The sequence below is a fragment of the Schistocerca americana genome, chromosome 1 (genome assembly GCF_021461395.2).
Source record: "Schistocerca americana isolate TAMUIC-IGC-003095 chromosome 1, iqSchAmer2.1, whole genome shotgun sequence".
Classification (NCBI taxonomy): domain Eukaryota; kingdom Metazoa; phylum Arthropoda; class Insecta; order Orthoptera; family Acrididae; genus Schistocerca; species Schistocerca americana.
Window position 1 is genome coordinate 709,343,180 of NC_060119.1, and position 25,648 is coordinate 709,368,827.

Sequence of the window (25,648 nt, forward strand, 5' to 3'; positions counted from 1 at the left end):
AATATTCAATACCAGAAGAACGAAAAGTTCTTATATAAATGCATTCATTTTGTAAATACTTCATTTTTAAAAGTGTATGTTTTGCCTCTCCTTGAAATGAGAGATGCTCTTAGTCATTTAAAAAAGCTGGCAACCTTAGTCATGATTTATGTATAACCGAAAATGCGTTAACAAATATTTAAGCGAATCCACTCGGAAGTCTGAGACAGCGTTAACTGACGTAACTGTCAAAGACCTAGGACAGCCGATTGTCTCACGCTAAGTGAAACACCTCAAACCCGGAGAGTTATTGGAAGTAATTCACCTGATTAACGAGGCCACACAGACTAGTTTCATTCACTGAAAGAAAAAAAAAAAAACGATTGAACGAAAAACAATCGGTTGGCCAATCTTTTGTTAAAACCTATCGATTTTCCCATCACGATTTGTGACATGAGATTAAACCATGCTTTGATATAACATCTCATACTTTGGTATAGGTATCGTGGTTATTGCTCAGACTACAGGTTTTCGGTTATGCCGGTTCGATATGAGTGTTAAAACTGCTCAAAATAACCGCTTTCTGAAGTAACATATTTTCGGTTTTTTATTCCTATTATTTCCTCTAATACATATAGAAACGGAACATGGAGTGAAAACTGTTGACTCCTTCAGTTTCAAGGTACATAAATTCTAATTACTGAATTAAATAGCCAAGTAAAAGAAAGCTTACTCCATCCACCATTCGTTGCTTTTCATGAAAAGTCATGTGGGGTTGAATACTACAAAAAATCACCAGCGTGCTCCTATTGATTCTGATTTTTTGAAAGCCTGCTCTAAAATCATATTGTAATCAAGGATCATACCACCATTCCGGCATTAGGAATACTTAATACTTAATGCTAAAGGCTAAAAACTGAGGAACTCTATTGTTCGTGTTAATTTGTCCGTTTTCAAGGGCTACGAGCAGATACGTCGACAGAGGCAACAGATCGGCTACTTTCAATTTTTATTGTAAACTGTGAATGAATTATCAATTTTCTCCTTATTTAAAAGAAAGTGAGCATTGCTCTTCATTGGTACTGCACTTCGTAAAGTTCTTCCAGACTGGGGATGGTGCCAATAAAGCTAATGTCCAACGACGACAGCAAGAAACTACCATGTAAACCAGATGGGGCAAGTCTCGCACACTGCGTGTACATGCGTACCATTCAGCAGACCATGTCACATCGTAACAGGTTCGTTATTGTCTCAGCAATGCTGAATCATTTCTTATGTCATGTGTTTGTTGCTCGTTTCTCTCGGCGTTGTTATTAAAATAACTTTGACTGCTTTTCTCATAGTTTATAATAAAGCAATATTTCGAAGCAATGCGAATTTCACGGATAAAAATTAATCGTTTTTTTAAAATAGTTTTAATTGAAAACCAAACATTTTAGCACTGGTGATGTTTAATTGGAATTTCGGATTTTTACCTATTTATTAGTTGAAAATAAAAACACTTGTTATAAACGAGACCAAATAAATACCGAAACACCGGCATCTCTATTAATCGGTGGGTTTTTCCGACCCCTGCTGACCCGTACAATGTTTTGAAAGAAGATATTTTCGTTTTAAAACTCAATGCCGCCCTCCTCAGCAAAGTACGAATTTCAAGACACGTTGTGTTTAATTGGAAATACAACGGTGTACAAAGCTGCGTCGAATAAATAATTAGTTCCACTATTCTATGTATTACCTATAAGGTATTCGCAGTTTCGAATATGGACGATCACCAGCTGTATCATGGAGTGACGACAATGAAAATTTGTGCCGGACTGGGTCTCTCAACCAGGATTGCGCGTGTATCACGAGCGGTCTCCTTACCATAGGCTATCCGTGCACGCTCAACAGTCGCCCCCAAACTTCCATATATCGTCAACAATGTGTCCACTACCTGTACTCGTACACTAATTATTTATATTGCATCCATGCACATCCAAAGGAGCATTGAATCGTAATTCTGAACAACACAGCACTGCAATATTGTATTCATGTGTGATCTTGATTCTTCCGTGTTTTCAGTCCAGAGTATTGCTCGATAGTTTCTACTTAATATGTCCATGCAGAATCACTAACCGTCTTTCCGCTCATTCAGTCTTCAGAGTACCTGAAACGGCGAGTTGCTTCCCCGATTGTATGTTTTTTTAGTTTTACATTCGCAAGCTTTTATTTCATTTACTGAAAGTGGTTTGAAACGTGCAGTGGTGTGTGAATCACGGATATAAAGTGATGGCAGGGGCTTGTAACTTCATAATGGATGCCGTAATTCTAGAATGTTAATGCATTCTTTGCATCTACTATGCAGAGAAACGTCGATTTGTACCACTTACTCATGCATGGTTTGACCATTAAAGGGATTGAAGAAAGGGATTTCATTCGGGTAAATTGTATTCCACTTGGAAGTGCTTTTGTCCTATGCATTGTTTGGAAAGAATATAATCTTGCATTGCGCTTCGGGTTCCGTGTTGAACTGTTGCATCAGTAGTCAACACATGAACCTATTCTTTTTCTCAGTGGGAGCAAGCATATACGCTTCAAACAGTATCATACGCTTTCTTCATGCATGCATTTCTTTTCACAAATATGCCTACATTAGGGATGGTTGTTACCGTTGAAACAACAGTTTTTCGGGTGTATTTGATTATTTCAGCGCCGGTTTAATCTGAACCGCTCAAAATAACTGGTTTCTGAAATAACTGATTTTGAGTTTTTTTCCCATTATTTTCTGTAATAAGTGCAGAAATGAAACAAAGATCGAAAAATTTTGACTCAGTTTCGAGCTACACAGAACGAAAAATATTTAATTAAATAGGCAAATATAAGAGAGTTTAGCCCATTCCCCATTCGTTGCTTTTCTCGAAAAGCGATAAGTGGTGGAATATTACAAAAAGTCTCCAGTATTCTTCTGTTGATTCTGATTTTGTGAAATTACTGAAAAATCGTGTTGTAATCGAGGATCGTACCAATACTTAGTCATTAAGAATCGTGATTGCTGAAGGGTGAAAACTGAGATTGGAGAAATCTGTTTTTCATGTTACTTTGTCTGTATTCAAGGACCTCAAGCAGATAAAGGCATACTATGTAGACCCACTCAACGGATGAACTACATTCTATTTTTATTATAAACTATGAATGAACTGTTGTCTCATTATACGATGTCGGAAGTTTGTTGTGGCTCATTCCAGTCTTTATCTTTTAAAGCGAATGGGGCACTGTAGTTCACTGATACAGGACTTTGTAAAATACTTGCAGACTAGGGTAGGTGCCATACTATAATATAACTAATGTCCGGCGACGATAGCGTGAAACTTACCATAATATAGACCGGATGGGGCAGGTCTCGCTCACTGCATGTCCACGCGTACCATCGAATAGACCATGCCACATATTAACAGGTATTTTATTGACTCAGCAATGCTGTACCAATCGTTATTTTAATAACAGTGATAGTTTTTCCCAGTTTTATGTAATAACGCAATATTTCAAAGCAGTGGAAATTTTACGAACAAAAATTGATCGTTTTTAAAAAAGATTTATTTAAAAACCAAAAGTTTTTGCAGTGCTGATATGGCTAACTGATATTTCTTTTTCTTTACCCGGTTACTAGGAAAAAATGAAGAAGTATCTGTTATGATCAAGACCAAAGAAATGCCGCAAAATACATTTATTCATAACTAAAATAGCGGCAACAGTTTTAACCGGTCGGTTTTCCCTCACCGCTAGCGTACGTACGACGAAAGCTGCGCCATATATGACAGAACTATTTTTCCAGTGCAAGTTATCGCAAAGAATAACGTTTTTTCGGCTTGTGTCATTGGGAAGAAAGTCTATACACACATCGCGTGTATATATAAATCTAAATGTATAAATATACTCTAAAAGCCACCGTGTGGTGCATGACAGAGGGCATTTCGTACCAATATTAACACTGTTCTGTAAGAGTAACTGTGCTGTTCCATATGTGAAAAGAACTGGTTAAAAGTAACTTTATATAACTTGGCATGCACCTTCATCCCCTGTATCTTATGCCTATGATATGTTACTGAAGTGCACGAGGGAAGAAACAGAAATCTCGCACACTCAAGTGAAATACGGTTCTCTAAATTTACATAGTAGGAGAGGCTCACGGGCTTAACAATTTTCTAAAGATCGTCTCATAGGATTCCTGAGCACCGTTCTGGCTGTTCTAACCTGTTGCAAGGGTAGCTGTTAGTCTTTGAATTTTTGCAGTGTTTGCTGTCATACAGCAGACTTTGTAAAGGTTCCAAAAACTGAAGCAATAAACTGGAATTGGTAGCACTGCCGCCTTGTTTGCAATTTCCAGTTTAGGTAGCTCACACCAGCCTAGAACTGTCGGAACAAATTTTGAGTCCTTTATTTCTTTTCCCGAATTCGCCCACTTCATATTGCTTCTTAGTATTGCCCGTGGATATTTAAACGGCGTGACAGATTCCACTAAGTTGGAGTAATACCATTGTTATGCCAGGTTCTCTCTTTGTGTGAGTTGCAACATTTCATGTACAATTATTTATTTAGCGTATGGCTAATATAGACATATCATAAGATTAAATTACATATACATACGTACATATTGACACACAAGAAACTTAAGTTTGTCTTTACAACTGAATATCCAGTCCTTCAATCCAGTGCACTGCACCTGGAGTTGCTAGCAGGAAGTCGTTTTCAGCACCGTCATAGACTCGAATCCTGCTTTCACTGAAAATGTGGTGAACAGTCTGGTATGGAGCCCCGCAGTCACAGGCTGGCTTAGGCAGCTTCTTCCACTTACAGAGAGCATCCCTGCATCGGCCATGGCCGGTATGGATTCTGTTGGGAGTAGTCCAGGTCTTGCGTGGTAGGTCGAATCTACCGGGAAGTTTAGCACCTGTGATGATGATATGCTGGCGCACTTCTGCCACTGCTTCCCACCGACCTTTTCATTCTTCAAGAGGTTTGAAATCCTTAGTAACCATGTCAGCAGCATGGCACAGAGTTGGATGGCGTGATTTCAGTCTCTTATGATTTAAAGGCGGCATGTCGCTATGCACGGGTAGGTTAGAATTCCTGGAGATCTTGTGGAATTCTCTCGTAAGGGCAGTACATCTGCGTAGATCAGGAGGCATTATACCGGTTAACAGTGGAAGTCAATAAACTGGAGTAGATCTGATTGCGCCAGAAATTATGCGCATTGTCGTACTCAGCTGGGTGTCAACAAACCTTGTATGATGACTGTTCAAACAGGTTTACAATACTCAGCACTTGAGTACCCCCAGCCCAGAGCTGAAGATCACAAAGTGGTTGCTGAACATCCCCAGGTAGTTGCGCGTAGCTTGTGGAGGATGTTGTTTCGAGTCCTCAACTTTTGAGCTAAGTTAAGAAGGTGTTGTTTGAAGCATTGTGTACGATCCAGGATGACACCAAGATATTTTGGGTTCCAGTTATGATGAAGAATTCTACCTCTGAAACTTACTTCCAGTTTTACTTTCGCCAACCGATTATTTAAATGAAGCAACACACTTCTGTTTTACTCACACTGGGTTGGAGTCTCCAGATTTTGAAGTAATTATCTATTGCAGACAGGTCATTGGTTAGAATCTCTTCTGTTGTCTTCATTTCCTGGTGTCGTACGGCTAGAGCCAGATCATCGGCATAGCAGTATTTTCTGGACGAAGTGTCAGGTAGATCAGATGGATATAGGTTGAACAGTAATGGTGAGAGAACTTGAGGCAATCCGTTGTTCAGCTTCCTCTCCTTACTTATGTTGCTTCCATTGATTACCTGGAACTCTTGATCGCTTAGCATGCTGTTAATCAGTCGAGCCATTATTCATACAGGGTATGATGCGGAGGAATTTGTAGAAAAGGCCTTCCCTCTTCATTTGGGTTCCTGACTCCATGAAGAATGTGAGAGACAGTACTTGGTCGCAGCAGCTATGCCCTGGTGTGAAGCCTGCCTGATCAACTGGAGCGTTCTCTAGGATAGCGCTACTTATTCTGTTATGTACTAGCCTTTCAAAAAGCTTGTAGCAGCAGCTAAGTAGGGCAGTGGGGCGATAGCTTTCTGCCATGTTGCTGGGTTTGCCAGGTTTCAGAACAGATATTATCTTCGCCTTTTTAAACTCCATTGTAAGTTGACCAGTCAGCAGGATGTCAGTGAAGAATTCTGCCAGCCATTTCTTAGCTTTTCTTCCCATGTGGGTCAGGAATTCTGGATGGATACCATCGAATCCAGGCGCCTTAAGAGGTTTGAGGTCCTTCAGTCCAGAGTCAATGTCTGAAACTGTGAAGGGATGGGTATATTCAGATGAGGGAGATGCCATCTTTTTCAGGTCACGTAGCTGTCGCCTGATATGTCTTGTATGTTTCTTGTCAGGAGGCACTCTTGAGGTAGTAATGATGTGAAAAGCAATTTGGTCTGGTGTTACTTAGGATTTTTTTCTGCATGCTGGTGCACTTCCTTCCAGTTTTCTCAGAAGACTCCATGCTTTCCTACTCGAGTGGGTAAAGTCCATATTTTTGGGTAAGCCCATATTTTCGACTGTTTCTTCCCATTTCTGCCTCCGAGACATGTCCAAGCTGGACAATAGTTCCGTAGCTATCTCTGGGTCACGAGTATAGCACGAGTATTCCACCCATCGTAGAAGCAAGTTATGCTTCGTGAAAGAGTAGCCAGCAGTGACGAACTACCGCAGTTTTTAAATGGGCCTTAAGCGTTCAGCTTAATTGCTTTGTTTCGCCTGTATGTGAAGTAGCCCAAGGATTTGAAATGGTTTGCTTTTTTTTTTTATTACTGATTAAGTTTTCAGTCTTTAAATCTTCATGACTGAGTCTCCATTGGTTTTCTGAAATGTTACCTATTCTATGAGATGCGTTTTAGCGATTGTTTTTATTAATTTGAGAGACATACCTTCCCCCCCGCGGACCTCTGCCGGAAGTCAGACAGATTTTCAGGAAGTGTATCATCTCTGTCCTTCCAGTTCTTAAGGAAGATTATGATTGCTAAGGTCCTCTAAAGATATCTCCTTCAGGATTTTGCAAAACTTACCTTTCCATGTCTGTGACTTTGTGGCAGGGGAATCGTAGTCTTTACGTGATTTTTTAAAATTGAAATCGTCGACGTTGTTACTCAATTTGGTGAACATTTGGGCCAAGCCGCAACAAAGCTGTTGTGCCGTATCCCGATGGGGTCGAAAGCCAGACGGATGGCCGGCTGACACGAGCCAATTACTCGCAACATGACGCGCGGACGGCACGCCGCACCGCGACCTCGCCTCGCGCTTTCTGCTAGGGTTGCCATATCTAGCTGGAACCTCGTCGGGACACTTGAGGTAGGGGGTGTAGGAATGAAATAAAAAATTTATTTAATATAATTACTTTTTATTTAGAACACTATTACATGGAACTACTTGCGTCAGAAGTAGTTTTTCCTTTTACGTAATTGTAAAACCCCTTGTAGTTAAACTGGAACTGTAAGACTGATTCCATAGTCCCTGGCAACAGTCGATTTCTTTCATCGGACCACTGGGCCTACGTCAGCGAAACTACTATTTCCACAAAAAACAAGTACTCGCATAACTTTAGCAGTTGGCATTTGCGTTCAGTGCTTTCAGTTTCCATAAGAAGTAAATTCACCTCTCTTCCACCTAGTGTTTAGACTTCCATTCTTTCGAGTTAAGCCTAGCTTCTAAAACGCTCTACAGATACATATATTCCTGAAAACAGTTGTTGCCTGAAATCTTCACACCATTTTTAGTCAGGTATATAACAGTGTTTTCAGTCATCAGATCTGGAGTTTCAGAGGGCGTCATCCAATCAGATACTTGATATTTATTAAAAGAAATCAAATGCTATGGATAGAATTCCGTTTTCTCTTCCTCAAATTTCGAAATGAAATTGATTATTTCCTGGTTAGGGTTCTCATTCTTTAATTTGTTCAAATTCTTCTTGGTTTGCATGCCAATAAAATTGGCAGTCTTCCTTTCATTCAGACATTTTTGAATGTCGATCAATATTTTTCTTATTTCAATTACCGAGACTTTATTCTGGTCTACTACACTTCATATATATACTGCTGGCCACCGTAAATGCAACACCCTGAAGGAAGCATCCGAATCAAGTGAAATTTACACCATGGGTTTGCAGCGATGAGATATGCAACTGATTAGAATTTCAGCGCAGACGCACGTCCCGCGCGCCTGTGGCGCCACCTCATAGCGCCATTTAAGGCTTGGCGATTTCGACTAGTGTACGTTCGGCACGTGTGTTTACCTTGTGGTTGTTTCACAAGACGATCAGTTATGCCTCGTAGACAACAGCGAACATCGTTTGATCAAGTATCCGAGTTCGACAGAGGAAGGATAGTGGCTTACCGAGATTGTGGATTATCATACAGAGAAATCGCTAGTCGTGTTGGACGAAACCAAACAATTGTAATGCGGATATGTGACCGTTGGATGCAGGAGGGTACGACGGACCGACGTGGTCGATCGCATTCACCTCGGTGCACCACTGCTCGTGCTGATAGGCAAATTGTGCGCATGGAAGTGACGGATCGCTCAGTGACATCCCCAACCATAGCACAGCACATTGCGTCTGTAACGCATCATCCAGTGTCAGCGCGTACCATTCGACGACGTTTACAGCAGAGTGGTCTGTCCGCAAGACGTCCATTGCTTCGTCCACCATTGACGCAGAACCACAGACGCCTCCGTCGCCAATGGTGTGATGACAGACGGATGTGGACGGCAGAATGGAATGACGTTGTCTTTACTGACGAGGCACGCTTCTGTCTGCAGCACCACGATGGTCGGATTCGAGTGTGGAGACACCGTGGAGAGAGGATGCTGGACAGCTGCATTATGCACCGCCACACTGGTCTTGAACCGGGTATTATGGTATGGGGCGGTATTGGATATTACTCTCGCACGCCTCTAGTACGCATTGCCGGTACTTTAAATAGCCGGCGCTACATATCCGAGGTGCTGGAGCCAGTTGTCCTTCCTTACCTTCAGGGCTCGGCCACAGCCATATTTCAACAGGATAATGCGCGACCACACGTGGCACGCATTGTCCAAAGGTTCTTCGTCAATAACCAGATTGAAATGCTTCCCTGGCCGACTCGCTCTCCGGATCTTTCGCCGATAGAAAACATGTGGTCCATGGTTGCTCAACGAGTGACCCAGATTACATCCCCAGCTGCCACACCAGATGATCTTTGGCAACGTGTGGAAGCTGCTTGGGCTGCTGTACCCCAGGAACACATCCAACGTCTCTTTGACTCAACGCCGAGACGTGTGGCAGCGGTGATCTCCAACAATGGCGGCTACTCTGGCTACTGATTCTGGCAGGAACCACATGTCACAGACGTCTGTAAAGGTAATCATTTGATACTTGGTCAACATGTTATCTACAAAATAAATTTTGTTGTGCTACCTCTTGTCTTTCTTGGTGTTGCATTTACGATGGCCAGCAGTATATATATATAATTTTTTTCAGATAGAGCCAAGTTTGGCTGCAGAAACATTTAATGATTGGACTGCTGAAAAAATCTGAGATTATTTTAGGGGGCCTGTCTTTGGCATCAAAAAATTGTTTTAATGGAATCGAAAGCGTATGAATTCTCACAGTTGCTGACATTAACGACAGCTGTCTTGTTTTTGAATGAAATGGAAGAGTCCGATGATTGACATCAACGTATAAGCAAACCTCTTTCATCTTCCTTACCGTGCATATTGGAAAAATAATTAAATATTTTCATGACAATTATTTCAGTGTCGATAGTTAAAGAGTCCAGTTGCGCTTGATATAGTATTTTGGAGAGAGTGGGCAGGACAGCCAGTTCCTTCTACGTGTTTTCATAGTTCATCTTTAATTTGCTGAAGCACATTGTGCCGGCCACGTCGATTAAGCCCTCCGAAGTTGGTATTGTCTCGGCCGAAGTTGGTATTGCCTCGGTAAAAAAAACGATTAACTTATGTAATGGAATTTCCAGTTGTCTTAAAATGTATATACAAAAATTTACGGTTTTTCCGATGTTTCGTTATTCGGCGAATTAAACTTCAAAAGCTTCTGTTGGATTCCTTTAGTTTCAGTAAAGTACAGAACTACTAAAGGAAACATTTTTTCAGTCACGGTTCGATACGTCGGCGCCTATGTCCTAAAATGAAACTTCTTGCAATTGTTTTATGCATTCGAACACGGTGTGTGGTGCAAGAATATTTTTAACACCCGCTGTACCTTTGGCACTGGCTATACACTGCTTTGCGGCGAGTATGGAGTCAGGATATATTGCGGCATTCAGTTTTACGCTACAGTCTAGACAGCTGGACTGATGATGTTTGACAACTTTATAAGGTGTTGTTGGTTCTGCAGCAGCAACGAGAAATTCTTCCTGGGGATCTTCTTCAACCACGACTGTAGAAACAGGCTTTGATTCGATGCTACCGCGAATTTATTTATATGATTGTTGGTAGAAATATGATACCTTAACATCTGCCTTACCTCCGTGAGTCCCTGAGATGAAACAGCTATAAATCTCACACAACGCTTCCTGATCCGTACGTGCTTTCTTCACAAAAGACCGCTCCTTCGTGTAATCATGCGAAAAGTCTCTTTCCATCCTTAGGCATTTTTGTAAGCTATGATAAGTTTATTAGACGGTAAACGGTCGACAGTAACACTTTAGTTATGGAAGTGCATGTCGCTATGCACTTCACGCCCTATATACGTGCAGTAAACAGTTCAAACATTACTATCAAAAAAATCATTGTTCGTATTACGCTTAGAAAGAATCGTCTTATCAGATCGCTATTCAAGTGGGAACTGCCCGTTTATTCCGCGTGGCGATGCTTAAATGGTTCCAGTCTCGTACTACTGGACAAGTCAGGCATTTTCTAGAATGAGGACGCTTAATCTAAGAGGTGCTAGTCAATATAGGATACGCAACTTGCAACGCCGGCTGAGAGACTTGGTCAGCATAAACTTGTTGACACAACTGAGGCTGCATTTACATGTTGCGCAAACAGATGGCGTTACTTCAGTACTTGAACCAAGCTCGTAACAGTATTTTACAGAATCGGGACAAAATTGAGCCTTGTACGGATGTCGGGACAAGAAGGTCCATAACAGTGACGGTTCCGATGTATCGGAGCGAGTGGCAATCCTAGGATCGCCTGACGTCGTTGCTGCGGGACCACTGCGGCAGAAGAGCGACAGTTAGTATCATTGTTTCTGGACGTGACCTTCAAAGTTGTGTTCGAGAGGCATTTCGGAACATTTTAACAAATCGGAACACTTCTTTTCAACAGTGAAACGAGCAGCGTATAAAATAAACTGTTACTCTGTTGACGAAGCGAAGTCGTCGGGAAGGCGCAAGACATAGTTCTGATGAACTACTAAAACAGCTGTAACAGGCATGTGTGTTCGTTTTACAGAAAGTGTAACAAATTGAATACTGTTTTTGTGGTAATGGCTTGGTGGAATACCGGTCAGGATAGGCTGGTAAACGACTATGGATATCAGACTTGTCAAAATTTGAACAGTAATTAAGAATCGTCTGGGATTCACAATGGGTTATTGCGAAGTGCTGTACCTGTTTACACCCGAAATCAAATAGAGTAATCTGCAGTTAATGTTTTCCAGAAGAGATTATACCTAAGAGATGTGGAGACTATGGACTAGGTTGCATAGTTGTCGACAAAAGTCACCAATGTATTTGCTGTGGCAACTTATTCGTACTTTTAGATACTGGCCCCGAAAATCTCGTGAGGCTTTGCCCTCCAGGAGGACACCGCCTCATCGACTTCACCTTCAAGTGTCAGGCGGAAGAGTTTCCGTGCCTCAATGACGAGGGCTGCGCCAGCGGTACCGTAGCTACTGGCAGGCCAACCAAGCCGGACAAGCCTTACCTGAGAGGTTTGATGAAGGCTGGTTCACAACTTTGGGAAGACAGGGCTGTTTTTCTCCAAAGGATGCTGCGACAGCAGTGATTTGGCCCGAGCATGCCGATCCCAGATTTCCCGAACTGGGGACTGGCCAGCGCTCCATCCCCTTACTACCGTAAACTTTGGGCATATTTCAGGGACCATTGTTAGGCGTCCTCTCACAGATGTGAAAACATTCATGGGCGAGGAGTATGTGACGTCACAGTGCGAAGCTGCACGCTCTACTCCATTGAGAAGCTTGAAATAAAGAATCTGCCGTGTCAGTTTTTTGCCTCGTGGAGAAGAACGTGGCCAGTCAGATGTAGCATCGGTTTTATGTCACAGGCAGAACTTAGGAGACTCTACATTATATTAAGAGCTGAGCTCTGTATTTGGTGATTTATATAATACAGCGTACAAGTTACGAATATAAGTTGTTTCAGAGCAAGTTACGAATATAAGTTGTTTCAGAGCTTCAGCACACTAAGAATCTCTAGAAAAATTGCCGTTTTAGGAACGATTTGTTACAATAAAATGACAGGAAATAACATATCAGAAGTGATAGACTTTGATGCTTTTAGTGTTATAATTTGCGTGCTACGGAAGTATACTTTTCCACTGCTACTGCGCAATGATGATCTATGGGAAGCGCGTCGTTTTTGGCACAAGTTGCAAGTTCGCGTCTAGCTGCAACCGATTTCTTTTGCCTTTTCTTTTCTGAAAGATAATGGATCTTTTTTATTAATTTAATAGACTTATTATTCACAATAGCCCATGTTATTTATTATTCATTAATGTATTATTATTTATTAATGTATTTGCTGCAGTTCTTTTTGCATGGGCCAGCGATCCTTAGCATCTGTTTGTTGTAGAATCTTAAAAACATTTTCTGGGCTCAAGCATAATGAAGTAACTTGAACAGAACCTCAGTGCCAAACACCATGGATCCACACTTATTGTCAAGTGAAACTTGTGACTTGATTGAGTAGTTTTTGGTAGGAGGGACGCAGCATGTTATCTTGGATGGAGAGTAATTGTCAGATGTAAAGGTAACTTCAGGTACACCCCAAGGAAGTATGTTGGTGCCCTTGCCGTTCATGTTGTATGTTAATGACCTTGCAGACAATATTAATTGTAAACTCAGACTTTATGCGGATGATGCAGTTATCTTTGATGAAGTACCATCTGAAAGAAGCTGCATAAATACAGTCATATCTTGATAAGATTTCAAAATGGTGGAAATATTGACAACTTCGTTTAAATGTACATGAACGTAAAATTGTGCACTTCATGAAACGAAAACAAAGTAGTATTCTATGACTACAATGTCAGTTAATAACTGTTGAAATTGGACAACTCATACAAATACAGGATGTACATAAAGTCGGGAACACTCAATTATTTATTGCACAAGAGCCAAACATTGTACAGCTATCATACATATGTAATTTTGAATAGAAACCCTGAAAGCTTTTTTTCATTTATACCGCCACAGCGTAGTTCGGTAATTTGCCGATAGTCAGCGGTAGTCGCAAACATGGCGGCTGTGCTACAGAAGGGGACAGCTTTTTCATGAAATGGCCTTCCCGATCTCCAAATTTCACTCCGTGTGACTTTTTCCTGTGGGGACACATTAAAGATCTGTTGTATGTACCGCCTCACCCACGTGATGTCGCAGCGCTCCGGGAGAGAACACGGGAAGCGACTGCCACAGTCGACGATGCTAGGACGGGTATGCCAAGAATTCGATTACCGTATTGACGTCTGCCGGGTCATTCATGGTTCGCATATCGAATGTTTGAAAAAAAACTTCAAGAGTTTCTCTTCAAAATGCAATATGTATGACAGTTGTACAATGTTTAGTTCTTGTGCAATAAATAATTGAAAATGTTCCCGGATTTTACGAATACCCTGTACTTGGGTGTAGGTATATGAAATGGAATGATCACATAGCTCTGTTGTGGGTAAAGCAGGTGGCAAAATTCGGTTTATTGGTAGAATACTGGGGATGTGCAGGAGATTGCTAACGAATCACTCGTGCAACTAGAATATTGCTTAGGCGTGTGCGACTCGTTACAAATAGGACTAACATGGGATGTTCAGTGTATACAGAGAATGGCAGCTCAAATGGTCACAGGTTTGTTTGGCCCGTAGGAGAGTGTCACAGAGATACTGATAGAACTGAGCTGGAACACGCTTGAAGGGAGACGTAGACTATCCGGAGAAAGTCTGTTAATGAAGTGCCAAGAACCGGCTTTAAATGATGGTTCTAAATATCACTGACATAAGGATCGTGAGGATAAGATTAGAATAATTACTGCTAAGACAATGCATCGGTAAAATATGCATATCAGTAGTGCCGCATATCCCGATTATGCAAAGTTTCACTTTGTGATGAAGAAGGAGGTCTTTCCTTCTGATAACCTGGATTGGATGGGAAAACTTCGTGAAACCAATTTGCCCAATATAACGGCATTCAGAAACATATTCACAGGAGCTGCCATAATGAATGCGGTGTATAGGCAAGTGGTGAATGTGTGGCAGGAGTACAATATTTATGATTTAGAGGGATACTCTGAAATGTACCTGGGGAAGACATATGTGCCTGCTCGGTGACATTTTTGAGAAATTTCGAAACGTATGCCACAGCACGTACACTCTGGATCCTGCTTTACGTTACACTGTGCCTAGGCCTCCAAGGAACACAGTCAGTATTGAACAGTTGACTGATGTTGGTATGTTGCTTTTTTTCGAACGCACTATTTACAGGGGACTTTGCCATTGTGTACACAGGTGCGCCAAGGCAAGTAACCTGCGAATGAGTGAGAAAGAGTACAGGCAATCTAACGATCTCAGTTACTTCCTTTACTTTCATGTAAACAGTCTCTAGGGCACACCATGCAACACACCCTATCGTATGGAGGGTTCCTGCGGCTCTCCGAAGATCAAATAGTCTGTTGAAAGAAGATATCTGAGATGTGGCTGCGGATGCCGGTGGGGGATATGTCTTGGAGGCAGACCTGGCATGTCCCACAAATTTTTATGGCGGGCACAGCAGTTTGCCGCAGTGTCCAGAGTGCATAGTCTTGCAAAATGGTTTTGTCCCCAAGCTGATGATAATGATGGGGAATAAGCAGAGGTTAGTCTAGATTACGGAACTCCCCAGCAGTGTCTCAGGTTGGGGACGAGACTTAATAGTCACCAGTGTCCCTGGTCGAAGGAGTACACGGATGTTACTACCGAAAAGAGGGCTCTCACGACATGTGATTTGAGAAGGCTTTTTATAAATAATGAATAATTCTACTTATGGTAAAACCATGGAAGATGTAATAACCACTGTGAAATTAATTTAGGTTAACAGTGGGATATGACTACTAGCTATAGAAATGGGTAAGTTACAGTGGGGTTCGCGAAGCCTGTCTGTCGGTATGTGTAGTCTGGAGCTCTTCAAACTTCATGTAGCAATTTCACTGTGTGTGTGTGTGTGTGTGTGTGTGTGTGTGTGTGTTTGTAAAACAAAGCTTTGCTAACCCCAAGTTGCTTTATACGGTACAGTCTGTGTCATCTAATCGGTAAAAGACTGCTATCAGTATGAAGTCATTAGGTACAATCCTGAGGAATTCGACATGTTTGGATATGCAGTGATAATTCTTATGGGATAACACCTCAGAACAAGCTTGATACTGGCGTGATGAGAGAAGGTGAAAGGCTCCCAGGTTGTGGAGTTGTGGAGCTCACACCCAAACCACATGTCAAACACTCAGATCGGTACCAAACTTCGTGTGTCGATAGTGTGTCAACTAAAACACCGACTTAGTTTGTGCTATGTGCAGTCGTCCTGTAGAAGATGCGTAAATGGTAATTAAAAGTAACACCATAACTACGGAGTATAGGCGAACCATATCTGTGAGCTCTGAAAGTGAAGCTCTCTGGTAGAGAGTTAGACTGTCGTGCTAGAAGTCACGAGGTCGAAACCCATTGATGGTGGATTTTTTTTTTTTAACAGATTGGCATGAAATTGTTATATGGGAGAACATTTTTCTGCCACGTAAAAGGACGTTTCGGAGTTTGTAGCAATGTTCTTTTGAAAGCCTAGTTTCGCTACGTTAGTTGAAAGTAGCAGACCTATATAGCACATTTGTAATGGTAGGTGTGGTGTTATTCCAAAATACCGGTTACTCCGAGCCCAAAACATTTAATTTTAATACGTTCCAGTGAATTCGTAGCATTTTCAAAAATTTGCACGTTTAGAAGTTTCTTAGAGTTTGAGGGAAAGTGCACCATAGGAGGCGAAATAGTTGTAAGCGTCAGTCGCAGGAGGGTGTTGCGGAAGGAATGAGATGTGCTTGGAGCCAGGCGGCTGCCAGCCGACTGCTCGATCGGACGTGCGAGTGCTTGAACCTGAGCGCCTGGCCGGGTCGCAGCTCCGCCGTCGCCGAATTATCCGTTGCTGAAGAGGTCTGCCGCCTGCCGCAGATGAACTTCCTGCCAAACGGCGTACTCTCAAAATTTCATTTCGCTGCCACCTAAACCGATTTGCTCGCTGCAGGCGCGACCAAAATAAACAGCGCAGGGCCGAGACGCGAAGCAAACGGCAGCCGTCGTAGAGTTCGTCTCGATTGGCTTCGCTTAGGGAACTCAGTTGCCCCTGAGAGAGGTAAGCGTCTTCGCTTCATTCGCTACATAATACGTTTCTAATAGATAAGCAGTGTAGCTAGCTGCAAAACTCGTCTCTCGCACACTAAAAGACGAACAAGTTCTGTCGAACTACTGGATAGAACCAAATGTGATCCGACGTTTCTGTCAAGGATTATTGGTGCGGATGAAAGTTATGCTTCCAGTATGACCCTCAAACGAAGCGTCAAAGTACTGAATGGCGGTGTCCTGGGTCACCAGCCTCGGAAAAAATCAAACGACAACCTTCGAGAACATAGACAAACGTTGACCGCATTGTTTGGTAGTAAAGGATTGTTCACCGTAAGTATGTTCCTCCAGCTCAGACAGTGACCGAAACTAGTTACATCTAAGTCTTGAAGCGTTTGTAACAAGCAACTCAGCGTCGCCGCACTGATTTGTTACATTCTTAGGACCGGTTCTCACTGCATGAAAATGCAAGATCCCAAACTACTTTTCCTGTTACCGAATATCTATCCAGACATTCTGTTATTGCGATACTACATACGCCATATTCGCTCGACCTCTCGCACAACGATTCTTTTTTCTGATTTCCGCGACTGAAATGGCGACAGGAAGGAAAGCTTCATCAAGATATCGCTGACATCTAACGGGCTGAGACAAATGAGGTTACAAGCATCGCAGTTGAAAATTTCGCTGCTTGCTTGCAAGACCTCCAGAAATGTTGGCAACTTTGTATGGATAGCCGAGGGTACTACTTTGGTAGGAGCTAGGATCATTACTTGGTAAGAGCAATTTTCTATTTTAAAAAAAAGAAACCTGTCCTGGAACTTTTCTGACTAAGGGAGTATATTCCTCACCCATAACGGAAGTTGTACAGCCTCTTCAGTGGCCGTCACGGACGTGAAGGCACTAACGAATGAGAAAAAGCGAAGAATTTAATATGACAACATACAAAATAAGTTTATCATTATGTGTGAGTGGAAATAGCCAAAAACAGCATGAAACTCGTGGTTGCCAGCGGCCTCCTTTCGCTGAATGTGAGTAGTGGTTGGCAGCCTACGCGCCGTTCACATGTGATGAGACACTGACGGTGCGGACGGGAGCAGGAGCCTGAGCGCCGGCGACTGCACTCGGCCGTGTAATAGCCGTGCCGCGCGGCTGCGATGATTGATGAATGCCACGAGCCGTTAGCGGCGCTGCCCGCCCTCATCCGTCTTGATTACCGGCACGCCTCGCGCCCTCCTGCTTGTCCACTCGCCGCAGCCGCGTGCACCTCCGTTATCTCTTAGCGACTCCTCCAGCGTGCCAAACCCGTCAGTGTTTCGGGCCTTCCCTAAGCTGTGCGGCGCTGATAAAACATTTTGCTTCAGCTGCGCCACGGTAATGGAATGGACAGTTTGGCATTCGAGTTCACAACGGCCCTCATTATTGAACTTACTCGGGTCCCGTTTTAAGTAAAATGCAACAGTTGAGTTTCCTTTGCCTTTTTGCAACAATAATTCTGTTCAGTCCTTGATTATAGTGCATAAAATGTTCATTTTCTCATGATGTCTTTTTTTATTATTTTTTTGAAAAAGAGTATGTACAGAAAAATTGTTTCAAAATAGTGCGGCTAGTTTGGCGTCGCCATAAACTGTAAATCATCGTCTTAGATGCAGGCAACGTGCACGTTGGCCTTATAGCACTGCACTTCCATTAACTTCTAACTCGGCGTTCGCCACATTTCGTAGCCAAGCGTACAGCCGCCATTGCTTTTGGGAGGATAATACTTCCTACACACGTTACGTCATTTTGACGTCACATACTTTATCGAAGACAGAAAGAGCTGCCTATCGACTTTCCTGTTCATTTGGTTAACAGCAAGTGAGGCGAATCTGAAACTCAAAACACTAACGATCATCTAAAGTAGAGAGAACTGCAGGTTATGCTCTTTCTTCACTGCGGGCAACGTTAACCTCGATGCTACGTTGTTTACAAATGTGTAAAGTTCTGTATTCATGTGGACTGGGCAGCGAATAACGGAGAGATTAAAGTGTTTGCTAGAATAAATTCCGAAACTTGCTGAAAAAGTTGTACCAATATATTTTTCCTAATATGCCTTCATCAACCCCGAAAACTAAGCGACTTGCTGATTTAAAAGCAAAAGGACAATAGTCGCTGCGCCAAGGCACATCGAATGCTCCGATTAGCTGTTCATTTGTGTGCACGTAAAGTACTGATGCCCAGACAATTCCTTCTGATAATTCACTCTTCTGATTCCTCGCACCACTTTTCCTTGACCGAGAGGCTGCCACCGAATCTCATCCGGTGAATGAATGTGCTAACCAAAGATTCCAGATGATGGTGGTCGTCCATCCCCCCCCCCCCCCCCCTTCATTACGCCTCATTTTAATCACCTACGATGTTCTAAAGTTTATCTGAGTTTATTGTATGGAGATAGAAAAATGCCACACATTGAAACGTTCGTTGCCGGAGTTACGTGTTTCGTTACTGTTGCTATATTTCCTATGTTTGCTATAATGGCTTTCAGTTCAGTGTGCCTTACAACCATTGCAGACGAATACTAAAAAGTTATTTGCTGTAGCTAAACTCTGAAAAATAAAAATGATTCGAGAATGAATGTTGACTCTGAAGTGGAGTTTGCCAAAGTTTAACACTTCATGGCTGATTAAAATCGTGTGCCGGACTGCAACTCTTGGCCTCACTTCTTTTCGCGAGCAAGTGCTCTGTCGACTGAGCTGTGCTGTCCAAGTACGCTTCACAACCTGCCCTCCCAGTTTTACTCCCGCCAGTACCTCTTCACTACTGTACTAATTGATTCAGTCCCCCCCCCCCCCCCCCCACTATCACAGAATCTAAAGTTATGTATCTGAGGAATGTTTACCGACCCAAACGTAACAACCCCCCCCCCCCTCCCAAAAAAAAGTGTATTCTTGAACAGTTCCGTAACAAAGGCAGGTCTAATATGAGGCAAATACTACGATGATAATTGCGAATCTGACCGTAGCAGCCCTGGCGTCTATCAACATGATGTAGAGAAACGCTGAAATAAAACCACACTTAACACGTGCACAGTAATATGAGTAATTCCATACCACTCACCCATTACACAATAGAAATATTTATGAAACAATTGCGTGAGTCCTGCATGTTGCTAGTTCTGGTATCTAAATGCCTGTGTTAAAAAGAACATCACTCAACCCTTGTGCAATGCTGCGGGTTAAATGTTAGTTTTAATAACGAGCATGTATCCATTATGAAGTGGCAGTGAAATGTGGGGCTGGAGTAATGGCTCTGGCTAATGGCGTAGCAACATTCAACTTAAAATCATGCGTAATTTTTTTCGTAAGTGAAAGGAGTTTCCTGTGTTACCCTTGTAGCGACATGACTGGGCCCGCTCTATATTCGTTCTCCATGCGTCAAGTTTAATTAACGCAATCCCACTGCATTGTATCAGCAGTCAACCAGAGTATTAGACCGACCACTTCAGTGTCTGGGAACAGCATCGCTTGGATGTCAGACAAGTACGGCATGCCTGGTAACAGCAAACTGAGTCCGTACTTAATTATTGTTCTGCGAGGCTCTTTACTTGACTGTTCCGACGAGCGCATTCAGATCATACGTATTCCTTTCTCCCATTCGACATATTTCTTATTCGATTTTCTTACTACAGTCACAAACTATTTATAACAAATTTTAGGTGCTTTTACAATGTGATGGAATACAGCGCTTTTTATTAAATTATGCTGTGCTACAAACGTTTTCATAAAGTTGCGGAATGAATTGTCGTCGGCATACTACGTTTTCACATTATACTTTCACATGTTACTGATGTTCCCGGCTAAGTGAAACCCACCGAAAACACATATTCTTATTTCTGAATCACAGTTTGCGTTATTTTCTGTTGTGGCCGTGGTTGTTTCAAAAATATTCTGTTTCTTGAGTTTGAATGAAGTCATTGCACGGATTACTTACTAGATTCCACCTTGACACATTTCTAAACAACAGTCAAGATGTGAGGAAGGAAAATTCATCTCCATCCCTCTGTTATCCTCACTCTTTGATATAGAAAGGAAAGCAACAAAAGTCTAAGGAACTTAGGATACTCGTGTACTAAGGTTGTACTGCTCAAGCACATCCTGATCTATCATGTTTTTTATTTAATCGGTCTTAATTTTGATAAATCCTCGTAACATGTATGAAACGAAAGATATTGGTATCACCTCACGGTAGATGAAGCCAACCAGTATTCTGAAAAGAAAAGTGGATTATGGTGACGTTATTTAACCAGTTAAAGAATTATTCTACTTTCAGCACAAGAAACAACTAAGAGATGGACGCCGAAAGAAAGAAACGAAAGAAAGAGAGGAAAATAAGTTACCCTCATTCGAATTCCTTGTACTTTCATCCTGGGGTACATTATTCTTTGTCCCAAAATTATTCTGGTCAATGGGCAGGACTGTTACTCCATTTACTGATCTCAATTGCGTATTTACAGTTTTGCTCCAGTAACTCTCCTTTCTTCACCCATCCTCTGACGGATTCCTTACCTTACTTTGAAGCATAGGTAGATCTGCAAACAGTTGGATATTGAGGGGCAACTAATACAGCTAAACAGCATAAAGCGCAAGTCTCATGTGTGTGGGGACTTCGGGTCAAGCCCCATATGTGGATGCCGATTCAAATTTCACACAGTTTCATTAATTTAATATGCCCAAAGCCATGGTGTACAAACGACAATGAGAAACCATGCAGAAATTTTCGTTGTGAAACGGCGCCACTATATTTGTACTTAGTTGTAGACTTAGGTTTGGAAGACTATTACAATGTCTTGCCGTTCTCCAGATGAACTTATACTTCTCTAATAACATAAATATAGATGTGACAAATGATGTGTGATAACTATTACATGGTTCGATTCTGGAAACTTGTATAATTCACATTTAAGATATGACTGTAGCAAGATATTAATCTGGATAACTCTTGTTTTAGATTCTCCCCCCCCCCCCCCCTCCCCAGGTTTGAATGCCTGTAATATCTCTTCGACTTTTGGAGATATAGTGGGGAAACATGAAAACATCTGCATTTTGTTTCTCACTTACAATCACTAAACGGTAGCTAATTTTGTTTTCGTATTTCATACATAAATGAAATAATTACTGTTAAGATAGCAATAACTGTAGGTGTTTTGCTGAACGCAAGTTCAAGGTTGACAACAAAGTCAATATGCAACGCTGAAAAATTGTGGCCGTTTCCTTCGAACTTTACTAACTCTTATGGCAGCGACGAAAAAAGGCATCTTTTTGAATGTGACACACAGCTAGTTACATCTGTAGCAGGAACGAATTAGTATTCGGCGCAGCAGTTTCACTGGTGCATTAATTTCCATCCTGTGTCAGCATGCCAGCGAACAAAGAAACCGCCATCTGGAACGGGTTAGTGGCTGGGACTGGATGGCGCTAACTGCCACTCCAGAGTTGGCGGCAGCAGTTCCGGCAGCTATCGCCTCATTTTTCTCGCGGAGTGGGAGCTGCTTCTGCGTTCGACACCGAAAGGTCCTTCAACTCTCGTCTGCATTATCTCTACGTTGGCCACACCTGAGAGGATACATTTGCATCTGCTTGGCAATTGTTGGTTGAACGGAGACCTCTCGCTATGTTGCGCAGGTGTAGAAGTTAAACGTGCAGTAATATCACAGTCAGTTGAAATCAGAAGCTATCAGAGGCGATGGATTGTAGAACGCTAAAATACAGGATTTGAAAAATATTCTTGGTGTTGCCAGGAGAGAAGGGATAAGAAAGACCTGCGGAGTGGAGCCTGTGTCAAAGGACAATGAGAAGCTGAGAAGCGATGCAGAAACTTCTGTTGTGAAATGGTGCCACCATAAGTGTGTTTAGTTGTAGAGTTAGGTTGCAGGTCAAAACAAGAGAGAAAGCAATCTCTCTCTCTCTCTCTCTCTCTCTCTCTCTCTCTCTCTGGACACTTCTTGGAATTTCCGATCTGGAAATTTGAAAAACAAGGCATCGTAAGATGCGCGATGTCCTCTCTGTAGCGTATTCCACAGGAGACACACTAACACTTACACGATGCTCTCACACTGACCAACCAAACCAGCGACTAATCGCGGAAGCCTGATTTAAATCTTCTCTATCTGATCCTTTGATTCAAACTAATAAAGGGTTGTTCACTGTCGAACGGTACTCTGCAATCGGTCAAATAAGGTTTTTTTTTTTTGTAATTTTCATCTTGAATGATCCTCCAAACTTGCGTTTATCTGGATGTCGCAGTAACACGCAGCATTTTAAAGGCTTGTAGCTTTCTGTGGATTGACTTGGTCAGCCCACTGCCTTTACATTATACTCGAGAAAATTCTTATCGCGTGTTTACCTCACTGGCCACGGGAACAGCTGTGGAATCCGCCATACTACTTCTTCGCTTATTGAAACACCAGTCGCACAACATATCTTACCTAAGGTAAATGCTGGTTCATTGATATAAGAGGAATACTCTCATCAAAATATTTTAGTTGGAACACGAAAGAAGATTTTCGTGTTAAGGGTGAAAATGGTTGTTCGTTGAAGAAGAACATTATAGCACATTCTGCGTAGACAAGACAGTGTAGTAAGAAGAGACTTAAAAAAATACGCAAACGCTGTCATATTGTGACTGGCGCGAAACGCAGTTGAATTAATTTATTGAATTTGCAAAAGCCCGATCGCCAATTGATTTCGCAGCGTCAGATAATTGATTATCCATTTGCGGTATTAGAAGTGCAGCTTCTTCTCTGAAGTTCCTACATTTTGCTGCTCCATATTGATGTCATAAGTATATTGATTATGGCATTATTTTAGCAGGATACTGTTTGTAGAGTAGTTAACGTCAGAACATTATTTCAGGAGCCATCAGAGAGATTATTATGTACTAGGGTCTACGAATGAATTTTGAGAACTGCGTGGTTGCTTCTAATACAAGATAATTGCAGGCGTAACGTAGCGGCTAGGATACGTTCCTGACATGCAGAACATTGTGGATTCGAATCCGAACAGGTATTTTACGTCTTTATCAAAATGACTTTCATCACTATTTGTGTTCAGTTGATGAGTGTCAATGTGTGTTTTTTATTTATAACCTTTTGACACGTCATTTTAAACATTGTATTAACGATTACATTAGCTCTCACTTTTCTTTTTGTCATGCGTTTCTCATTTGGAATCCTTGTGCTTGTGATTTATTTTTATTTAGCTGTCATAATGGTTCAAATGGCTCTGAGCACTATGGGACTCAACTGCTGTGGTCATAAGTCCCCTAGAACTTAGAACTACTTAAACCTAACTAACCTAAGGACAGCACACAACACCCAGCCATCACGAGGCAGAGAAAATCTCTGACCCCGCCGGGAATCGAACCCGGGAACCCGGGCGTGGGAAGCGAGAACGCTACCGCACGACCACGAGATGCGGGCAGCTGTCATAATATTTAAGTGTTTAAAACGCTGATCAATCAGTTAAAAAAACAAAAGACAGATTAATTTATTTTTGTTGGTTGTGCAGTGGGATCAAAAATGTATTGTTACAAGATGTATTTTTTTTTTTAATGATGATCGTTCTACAAACATTTAAAACGTAAATTCTTGTTGCCCTATGCACAAAATAATGGAAATGGAGATTTAAACGAAAACGAATTTCAAGTAAAATGAAGAATAGGGATAATGGATGCGAAAATATGGACGAAATTATAAAATGGTAAAATGGAAAAAGTAAAATCCAGGTTAGTACATAAAAATAATTTAAATCACGTCAGCAGTGATTTCAAATGCCGGTTAAGAATGGGACGTCCGATACATTTGATATCGTCTCACCCCGGCAGGCGATATAGGGCAAGCGATATAGGAGTCTATTGTTCAACCACGTGCATCGGTATGTTCACGTAAAGCACCGCACAGGTGACCTGCTACGCAATTCATCGCTAGATCACTTCCGAACTGGATCAGACGAACATTCACGGACCGTCTGATTTCAATCCTACTGAGTACATCTACATCTACATTTATACTCCGCAAGCCACCCAACGGTGTGTGGCGGAGGGCACTTTACGTGCCACTGTCATTACCTCCCTTTCCTGTTCCAGTCGCGTATGGTTCGCGGGAAGAACGACTGTCTGAAAGCCTCCGTGCGCGCTCTAATCTCTCTAATTTTACATTCGTGATCTCCTCGGGAGGTATAAGTAGGGGGAAGCAATATATTCGATACCTCATCCAGAAACGCACTCTCTCGAAACCGGGCGAGCAAGCTACACCGCGATGCAGAGCGCCTCTCTTGCAGAGTCTGCCACTTGAGTTTGTTAAACATCTCCGTAACGCTATCACGGTTACCAAATAACCCTGTGACGAAACGCGCCGCTCTTCTTTGGATCTTATCTATCTCCTCCGTCAACCCGATCTGGTACGGATCCCACACTGATGAGCAATACTCAAGTATAGGTCGAACGAGTGTTTTGTAAGCCACCTCCTTTGTTGATGGACTACATTTTCTAAGGACTCTCCAAATGAATCTCAACCTGGTACCCGCCTAACCAACAATTAATTTTATATGATCATTCCACTTCAAATCGTTCCGCACGCATACTCCCAGATATTTTACAGAAGTAACTGCTACCAGTGTTTGTTCCGCTGTCATATAATCATACAATAAAGGATCCTTCTTTCTATGTATTCGCAATACATTACATTTGTCTATGTTAAGGGTCAGTTGCCACTCCCTGCACCAAGTGCCTATCCGCTGCAGATCTTCCTGCATTTCGCTACTATTTTCTAATGCTGCAACTTCTCTGTATACTACAGCATCATCCGCGAAAATCCGCATGGAACTTCCGACACTATCTACTAGGTCATTTATATATATTGTGAAAAGCGATGGTCCCATAACACTCCCCTGTGGCACGTCAGAGGTTACTTTAACGTCTGGGACGTCTTTGAGCGAGATGTGACAGGAGATAATGGGAACTACTAAAAAAGCTAATACGATGTTTAAATGACGCGACAAAGGATTGTAAACAAAACAATTACAT

The 25,648-nt window shown here is 42.1% G+C and overlaps 1 protein-coding gene across 4 annotated transcripts in view; it reads left to right on the top strand.

Annotated features, from left to right (window-relative positions):
- The window catches only part of LOC124610014 (ran-binding protein 3), a 306,655-nt gene that overhangs the window by 174,830 nt on the left and 106,177 nt on the right, over positions 1 to 25,648 (top strand). The gene's annotated exons all lie outside the window — the stretch shown is intronic.